This window comes from Somniosus microcephalus, unplaced genomic scaffold (genome assembly GCF_052327205.1).
Source record: "Somniosus microcephalus isolate GS21.2 unplaced genomic scaffold, FLI_Smic_1.0 unresolved_chr4, whole genome shotgun sequence".
NCBI lineage: Eukaryota > Metazoa > Chordata > Chondrichthyes > Squaliformes > Somniosidae > Somniosus > Somniosus microcephalus.
Window position 1 is genome coordinate 10577218 of NW_028225182.1, and position 9125 is coordinate 10586342.

Here is a 9125-nt window from a genome sequence, read left to right on the forward strand (position 1 = left end):
CAAGGAAAATATTAACGGCCAGTTGGAGAGGTTTAAGCTAATTAAGGAGAGCCAACATGGATTTGGAAAAGGCAAATCGTGTTTGACTAATATAATTGAATTTTCTGATGAAGTAACAGGGAACATTGATCAAGAGAATGCAATGGATGTTGTCTGCATGGATTTTAGGAAGGCGTTTGATAAGGTACCACGTAGAAGGCTGGATAACCAAATTGAGGCTCATGGAATAGATGGGTCAGTGGCAGCTTGGAGAAGGAATTGGCTTAAGGATAGAAAACAGCGAGTTGTGGTAAATGTGTGTTTTTTCAGACTGGAGGATGGTAGACAGTGGTGTTCCCCAAGGGTCAGTGCTGGGGCCACTGCTTTTTATGATATATATGTAATTGACCTGGATATTGGAATACAGAGTAGAATTTCTAAATTTACCGATGACAACAAACTTTGGGGTGTGGCAAACAGTGAGGATGATACCAGTCAAATACAGCAGGATATAGAAAGGCTAGCAGAATGGGCAGACAAATGGCAGATGGAATTTAATACAGAGAAGTGTGAAGTGATGCATTTTGGTAGAAGGAACAGGGAGAGGCAATATACACTTAATGGCACAGTTTTAAAGAGTGTGCAGGGACAGAGGGACCTGGGAGTTAATGTACATAGGTCCCTGAAGGTGGCAGGACATATTGAGAGAGTGGTTAGCAAAGCATATGGGATCTTGGGCTTCATAAATAGAGGTATTGCGTACAAAAGGAGAGAAGTTATGCTGAACCTTTATAAAGCGCTGTTTAGGCCACGACTGCAGTATTGCGTCCAGTTCTGTTCACCACACTTTAGGAAGGATGTGAAGGCCCTTGAGAGGGTGCAGAGGAGATTTACCAGAATGGTTCTGGGGATGGGGCATCTTAGCTACAAGGACAGGTTGGAGAAGCTGGATTTGTTTTCATTACCACAACAACAACAACAACAACCTCTATTTATATAGCACCTTTAACGTAGTAAAACGTCCCAAGGCGCTGGACAGGATGATTTTAAGGCAAAGGAGGTTGAGGGGTGATTTGATAGACGTGTACAAGATTATGGCGGGTTTGGATACACGAGAGGGGAAAAGGCTGTTCCCACTAGTTCATTGTACAAGGACTGGTGGACACAGATTTAAGGTTTTGGGCAAGAGATACAGGAGGGATGTGAGGAAAACTTTTTTACTCAGCGAGTGGTGAGGACTTGGGACTCGCTGCCAACGGAAGTCGTAGAAGCAGAGACACTCAATGTTTTCAAGGGGAGACTGGTTAGAAACTTGAGGGAAATAGACTTGCAGGGCTATGGGGATAGAGCGGGGGAATGGGACTGAATGGATAGCTCCACAGAGAGCTGGAACAGAATCAATGGGCCGAATGGCCTCCTTCTGTGCCGTTATGACTCTATGACAATGAAGTATAGACTAGTGATAATGGGGGCTTCAACTATCCTAATATATCTGACTATAGAGAGTTCAGATTAGAAGTGAAAAGGAAAATAAGAGGAGCAAAGAGAGGGTCTGAGAAAAGAATGGCAGCTAACATAAAAGGTAATCCCAAAGTCTTCTATAGGCATATATTACCAAGTTTAACGACACTAAGTTAGTGGCAGAGTAAGTAGTGCGGAAGGGAGCAGAAAATTGCAAAGGGACATTGGTTGAGTGGGCAAAACTAGAGACGTCAGATTCAGAGGGAAGGAAATTCGGGATTTAATGAGTTTGAATGGAACATTTTTGACTTGTGCAGTTCGGTCAGAGAAATGCCAGTGAAAGGAAATCATTGCAGAAAGAGCGATTCTGTAGTGTCCCTTCTGTCTGAACAGTGTTTTGTCGATAATTAACTAAGCAGAGGTCTCCAGAGTGTAACGGTTATCACGTTCGCCACACACGTGAAAAGTCCCTGGTTCGAGCCCGTGCAGAAACATTATGTTCCTGATGATTTTTTCTCTGTAATAAATTTAATAGGTTTCTTGTGTCAGAAGCAACGAACAATTTTAAACAGACTCCTAAAATACACAGTGCGTAAATTCTGATAGGGTATAAATCTTCGTCAATGAATAAACTTTTACAAATTAATAAAGTTAAATTACTCAACTTTTGACTGTCCCTTACTGTGAGCATTTCTTTCATTCTGCAAAACAACGCTTTCGGTTAATGAATGTTGATTAAAACAATTAAACCACTAAACTACCAGAACACACATTAAAGAGTTGAACACAATTGCTGATATTTCTTATCTTTTTTCTTGTGTTTTTTCAGCTCTTGGTCCTTTTCAGCTACTGACTGCGGATATTCCTCTGATTAAACATGAACAAAATGAAATATCTCGCAGCCCCGGCCTCGGTTAATACCAACAGATCTAAGCCGCATTTCAGGCCTGAAAACAAATCCATTAATTATTCGCTCTTCCCCAGCTCCAGAGTTCAGATTGTTACTGCCCATCCCTGGAGCTGCAAGATACCAGGGACCCAGGGAAAACCACCCCATGCACCGAGCACAGGCTCAGGAAAACCCCGGGGGAGAAGATATCCCGGTCACTGAGCCTTCAACATCATTGAACAAGCACCTGGACTGAAACGTTCTTCATGTGGAAGTGATGAGATGCACAAGTTAATCAAGTAAGTCAGGATGACCGAGCGGTCTAAGGCACTGCGTTCAGGTCGCAGTCTCCTTTTGGAAGCGTGGGTTCGAATCCCACTTCTGGCAGTCTTCACTTTTAATTACGAAGCGGAACTCATTTATTTTCACACCACTGTCAAGCACTTTGGGACATCCCTTAAAAGTGGGATTCAGCGGTTCACCTGCTCCATTCACATAGAAACATAGAAGATAGGAGCAGGAGTAGGCCATTCGGCCCCTCGAGCCTGCTCCGCCATTTAATGAGATCATGGCTGATCATCCACATTCAGTACCCTGTCCCTGCTTTCTCCCCATATCCCTTTATCTCTTTAGCCTTAAGAAATATATCTAACTCCTTCTTGAATATATTTAATGAATTGGCCTCAACTGCCTTCTGTGGTACAGAATTCAACAGGTTCACCACTCTCTGGGTGAAGAAATTCCTCCTCATCTCAGCCCTAAATGGCTTACCCCTTATCCTTAGACTGTGACCGCTGGTTCTGGATTCCCGCACCATCGGGATCATTCTTCCTGAATCTAGTGTGTCTAGTCCTGTTAGAATTTTGTAAGTTTCAATGAGATCCGCTCTCATTCTTCTAAACTCTAGCGAATATAAGCCTAATCATCTCAATCTGTCTTCATACGTCATTCCTGCCATCCCATGTATCAGTCTGGTGAATCTTCGCTGCACTCCCTCCATGGCAAGAACATCCTTCCTCAGATAAGGTGACCAAAGCTGCACACAATACTCAAGTTGTGGTCTCACCAAGGCCTTGTACAACTGCAGCAAGACATGCTTGCTCCTGTACTCGAATCCACTCACTATAAAGGCCAACATTTGCCTTCTTAACCACCTGCTGCACCTGCATGCTTACCTTCAGCGATTGGTGCACAAGGACACCCAAGTCTCATTGCAGTGCCCCTTTTCCTAATCTATTGATGTTCTGATAATAAGCTGTCTTCCTGTTTTTGCCACCAAAGTTGATAACCTCACGTTTATCCACATTATACTGCATCTGCCATGCATCTGCTAAATCACCTAACCTGTCCACATCATACTGGAGTTTCTCTGCATCCTCCTCACAGCACACATGCCCACCCAGCTTTGTGTCGTCTGCAAACTTGGAGTTATTACATCTAGTTCAACCTTCTACATCATTAATATATATTGTGAGTAGCTGAGGTCCTAGCACTTATCCCTGCCCTACCCCACTAGTATCTGCCTGCCACTTGGAAAAAGACCCGTTTAGACATACTCTTTGCTTCCTGTCTGCCAACCAGTTCTCTATCCACGTCAGTACCTTACCCCCGATCCCATGTGCTTTAACTTTGCACGCCAATCTCTTATCTGGGACCTTATCGAAAGCCTTCTGAAAGTCCAAATACACCACATCCACTGGTGCTCCCTTATCTATTCTACCAGTTACATCCTCAAAAAATTTTAACATTTCCATCTGACCTGGTGATGCACTATCAATTACTCAAAAGACTGAGGTTAAGCGAGTAACTAACAGGCTTTTATTAACAAGAGAATGAAGGTGTGCCTCGAGTGGTCGACCAGTCCAGAATACAGAGGGACTGTGGAGCAGTCACCTTTATACCTGGACTCGTGGGAGGAGTCAGCCGAGGCATGTACAGACATGTACACAGTGGAATACAAACACCCACACAGGCAGGTATAACAGTGGTTTACCACATTCACCCCTTGTTTAAGAATGAGTCCAGCGGGGTGAAGTGTACTAAAAGTTTGTGTATTGGAATCTCTCCGGAGGTCTTGTCTGCCGCTGTGATCGACGTGGCGACAGCAGGGGTAGTGAAGCTTCCGGCGTCGACTCCCGCGTAGGCTGGGGCACTGGTGTGTAGCCCTCGTGGGTGTCGAGCGGGTCGTGGGGCCCAGGCATGCCATCTGCTGGGGTTGGATATTGGATCGTGGGGGGGGTGGTGGTAGTGGGTAGTGGGTTACTGGGGCCACCGAGGGTGCGAAGTCTCGTATGGAGACTGTGTCTTCCCGCCCGTCCGGGTACGCAATGTATGCATACTGGGGGTTGGCGTGGAGGAGGTCGACCCTCTCGACCAGGGTGTCCGTTTTATGGATCCTCACGTGTCTTCTCAGTAGGACCGGCCCTGGGGACGTCAGCCATGGCGGTAGCGATGTCCCCGATGTGGACTTCCTTGGGAAGACAAACATTTTCTCATGAGGGGTGGCATTAGTGGCAGTGCAGAGCAGTGACCGAATAGAGTGGAGCACATCGGGGAGCACATCCTGCCAGCGGGAGGTCGGAAGGCCCCTAGACTTTAAGGCTAGCAGGGCGGCCTTCCAAACTGTCGCATTCTCTCTTTCCACCTGTCCGTTCCGCCGGGGGTTGTACCTGGTGGTCCTGCTTGTGGCAATACCCCTAGCGAGCAGGTACTGGTGGAGTTTGTCGCTCATAAACGATGAGCCCCGGTCGCTATGGATATAGCTGGGGAAACCGAACAGGGTGAAGAGGTCGTTCAGACATTTAATGACGGTGGCACTGGTCATTTCCGGGCAGGGGATGGCGAATGGGAAACGGGAGTGCTCATCAATAATGTTGAGGAAGTACACATTGCGGTCGGAGGAGGTGAGAGGCCCTTTAAAATCAACACTCAGGCACTCGAAGGGGCGAGTGGCTTTTATTAGGTGAGCCCTGTCTGGTCTATAAAAGTGCGGTTTGCACTCAGCGCAGACTTGGCACTTCCTGGTCATGGTCCTTACCTCCTCAATGGAGTAAGGCAGGTTGCGGGCCTTGATGAAGTGGAAGAACCTGGTGACCCCCGGGTGGCAGATATCATTGTGGAGGGCCCGCAGTCTATCGATCTGCGCACTGGTGCAGGTGCCACGCGATAGCGCATCCGAGGGTTCATTGAGCTTCCCGGGCTGGTACAAGATCTCGTAATTGTAGGTGGAAAGTTCGATTCTCCACCTCAAGATCTTGTCGTTTTTGATTTTGCCCCTCTGCGTGTTGTTAAACATAAAAGCAACTGAACACTGGTCAGTGAGCAGGGTAAATCGTTTTCCGGCCAGGTAGTGCCTCCAATGACGCACAGCCTCCACAATAGCCTGTGCCTCCTTCTCAACAGCGGAGTGTCTAGTCTCCGGGCCCTGGAGGGTTCGTGAAAAGAAGGCCACGGGTCTCCCTGCCTGATTAAGGGTAGCGGCCAGGGCAAAGTCGGACGCGTCGCTTTCCACCTGGAAGGGGATGGATTCATCCACTGCGTGCATGGTGGCTTTGGCAATGTCTTCCTTGATATGGTGGAAGGGTAAGCGGGCCTCTGCCATCAAGGGGAAAGAGGTGGACTTGATCAGCGGACGGGCCTTGTCCACATAGTAGGGGACCCACTGGGCGTAATAGGAGAAAAACCCTAGGCACCTCTTCAGGGCCTTGAGGCAGTGGGAGTTCCATAAGGGGACGCATCCGGTCGGGGTCGGGACCGATGACTCCGTGTTCCACAACGCAGCCAAGGATGGCGAGGCGGGTTGTGCGGAATATGCACTTCTCCTTGTTATACGTCAGGTTCAGGAGTTGGGCGGTGCAGAGGAATTTTTCGATGTTTGCGTTATGGTCCTGCAAGTCATGGCCGCAGATGGTCACATTGTCCAGATATGGGAAAGTGGCCTGCAACGCATTTTGATCGACCATCCGGTCCATCTCCCTTTGGAAGACGGAGACCCCGTTGGTGACGCCAAAGGGAACCCTAAGGAAGTGATAGAGGCGGCCGTTTGCCTCAAAGGCAGTATACTGGCGGTCCTCAGGGCGGATAGTGAGCTGGTGGTACGCTGATTTCAGGTCAATGGTCGAGAAGACGTGGTACTGCGTGATTTGGTTGACCATATCAGCTATGTGGGGGAATGGGTAAGCCTCCAGCAGGGTGTAGCGATTTATTGTCTGGCTGTAGTCGATGACCAGGCGCTGCTTCTCGCCGGTCTTAACGACCACAACCTGGGCTCGCCAGGGGCTGGTGCTGCCCTCAATAATCCCCTCCTTCAGGAGCCGCTCCACTTCAGTTTTAATGAAAACCCTGTCCCCGGCACTTTATCGCCTGCTCTTTCTGGCGATGGGCTTACAGTCGGGGGTGAGGCTAGCAAACAGTGGGGGTGGGGGTGACTCTGAGTGTGGAGAGGTTGCACCTGGTGCGCAGCGGGCAGTTTGGAAGCTGCTGGCTGTGGACTGTGAGTGGGGGGAGGGGTCCACCTTACGCCATCGTAACACTTTTAAGGTGGCACTGAAAATCTAGCCCCAGTAGAACGGCAGTGCAGAGGTGGGGCAGGACCAGAAGTTTAAAATGATCATACACAGTCCCGTCTACTAAGAGTGTCACCATGCAGTAGACGCCAATTTCCGCCGACTGGGACTCGGAGGCCATAGAAATCCGCTGGTGTGCAGGCAGGACTGGGAGAGAGCAACGCCGCACCGTGTCAGGGTGGATGAAGCTCTCCATGCTCCCAGAGTCAAAAAGGCAGGTTGTTTTGTGACCATTTACCTTAATGTCCATTGTGGACCGGGCCAGTTGGTGCGGTCTCGCTTGGTCCAGTGTAACGGAGGCCAGCGTAGGGGTCGGTGTGTTGCTGCGGGTATCAGATGAGGCGGTGTTTGGGGCCTGCTGTGTCCCGGCTGGCATCCAAGATGGCGGCGTCCATGATCCCCATGTGGCTGGAGGCATCCAAAATGGCTGCTGTTCCGGTGGTTCGCACATGGCTGGGGAGGCCAAAGATGGCGGCCCGCACGGCCCACACACGGCACTGCTGGGGTTCGGGGTGGCTTTGGCCCTGCAGACGCTGGCGTAGTGTCCCTTCTTCCCGCAGCCCGAGCAGATCGCATTTTTCATCGGGCAGCGCACTCTGGGGTGTTTGGCCTGGCCACTGAAGTAGCACTTCTGGCCTTGGGACACAGCTGCGGTAGTTGGGCCGTTGCTGGAATGTGGCTGGTGTGGCACGGTGCTATGAGACGGTCCTACCATGTCCCAGGCTGTCGTTCCCCGCGGCGTCCACGGTGCAGAGGAGTAGGCATCCATGCCCCGTTAGGCTGCGTCCAATGATAGTGCGAGTTCGGAGGCCTTGTTGAGGTCGAGGTCACTCTGCTCCAACAGTCGCTGTCGGGTGTAATTGGACCTGTGGCCCGCTACAAAAGCGTCCCGGATAAGTTCCTCTGTGTACACGGTGGCCTTTACATCCTTACAACCACAGGCCCGGCCAAGCACAGACAGTGCCTGAAGGTATTCCTCGGTCGATTCCCCAGGTTGTTGTTTACGACTCCCCAGGAGGTGCCTGGCGCACAGCTCGTTCACTGGGCACGTGTACTGGTCCTTGAGGAGCTTGAGAGCAGCCGTGTATGAGGTCGCATCCTGGATGACCGAGTACGCTCGGTGGTTCACTTTGGAGGTCAGGACATCCAGTTTGTCCTCATCCGATTTGACCGTTGCAGTGGAGGTGATCAGGAATCTTTCAAAGCACCTAAGCCAGTGAGCAAACTTGGTGGATGCATCCGCCTCCCGATGGTCTAAGTCCAGGCATGCTGGTGTGAGGATCTTCTCCATTATAAAAAATCTTGTTAATAAAATTGATGCGCTATCAATTACTCAAAAGACTGAGGTTAAGTGAGTAACTAACAGGGTTTTATTAACAAGAGAATGAAGGTTTGCCTCGAGTGGTCGACCAGTCCAGAATACAGAGGGACTGTGGAGAAGTCACCTTTATACCTGGACTCGTGGGAGGAGTCAGCCGAGGCATGTACAGACATGTACACAGTGGAATAAAAACACCCACACTGGCAGGTATAATAGTGGTTTACCACACCTGGTACTGAAAGTGGAGACGGTTCCACAGTATAGCAGTTATCCCGTTTGCGGAATCATTTTGTTGGAACTTGCTCCTTCTGCTTGTCCAGGGGCGAGATTGCTCTCCTGTGTGAGGAAATAACAACTAAGAGCAAAAGAATTAGGAGCTGGAGTAGCCCATATATTGTGTAAAATGAGATATGGGTAACAGTTAACAGTTAACATGCAAAGCACAAAACATGCTGACAAGGGTGGTGCTGTTGCTGTTTGGCGAACCGACCTCTACCTAGTGGAAGCTGTACGCCAACTCTCCAACACCTCCTCCTACCTCCGCCTGGACCATGACCCCACTGCCGAATATCAAGCCACCATTTGCAAGACTGTCACTGACCTCGTATGAGAAGAGATTGAGTAAACTAGGCCTGCAATCTCTTGAATTCGGAAGAATGAGAGGGGATCTCATTAAGCATGCAAAATTATTACATGGTTTGATCGGTTGGATGCTGGGAGAATGTTTCCCTTGGCTGGGGAGTCTAGAACCAGGGGCCACAGCCTCAGGATAAAGGTTAGGCCATTCAGGACTGAGAGGAGAATAAATTTCTGCACACAGAGGGTGGTGAATATTTGGAATTCTCTACCCCAGAGGGCTGTGGAGACTCAGTCATTGGGTATGTTCAAAACAGAAGTCGGTAGATTTCTG

The 9125-nt window shown here is 49.5% G+C and overlaps 1 non-coding gene across 1 annotated transcript; it reads left to right on the top strand.

Moving 5' to 3' along the window:
- Positions 1 to 2632: 2632 nt before the first annotated feature.
- On the top strand, positions 2633 to 2716 carry trnal-cag (transfer RNA leucine (anticodon CAG)). The gene has a single exon. It is a non-coding gene; the product is annotated as a tRNA-Leu (tRNA).
- Positions 2717 to 9125: the final 6409 nt, after the last annotated feature.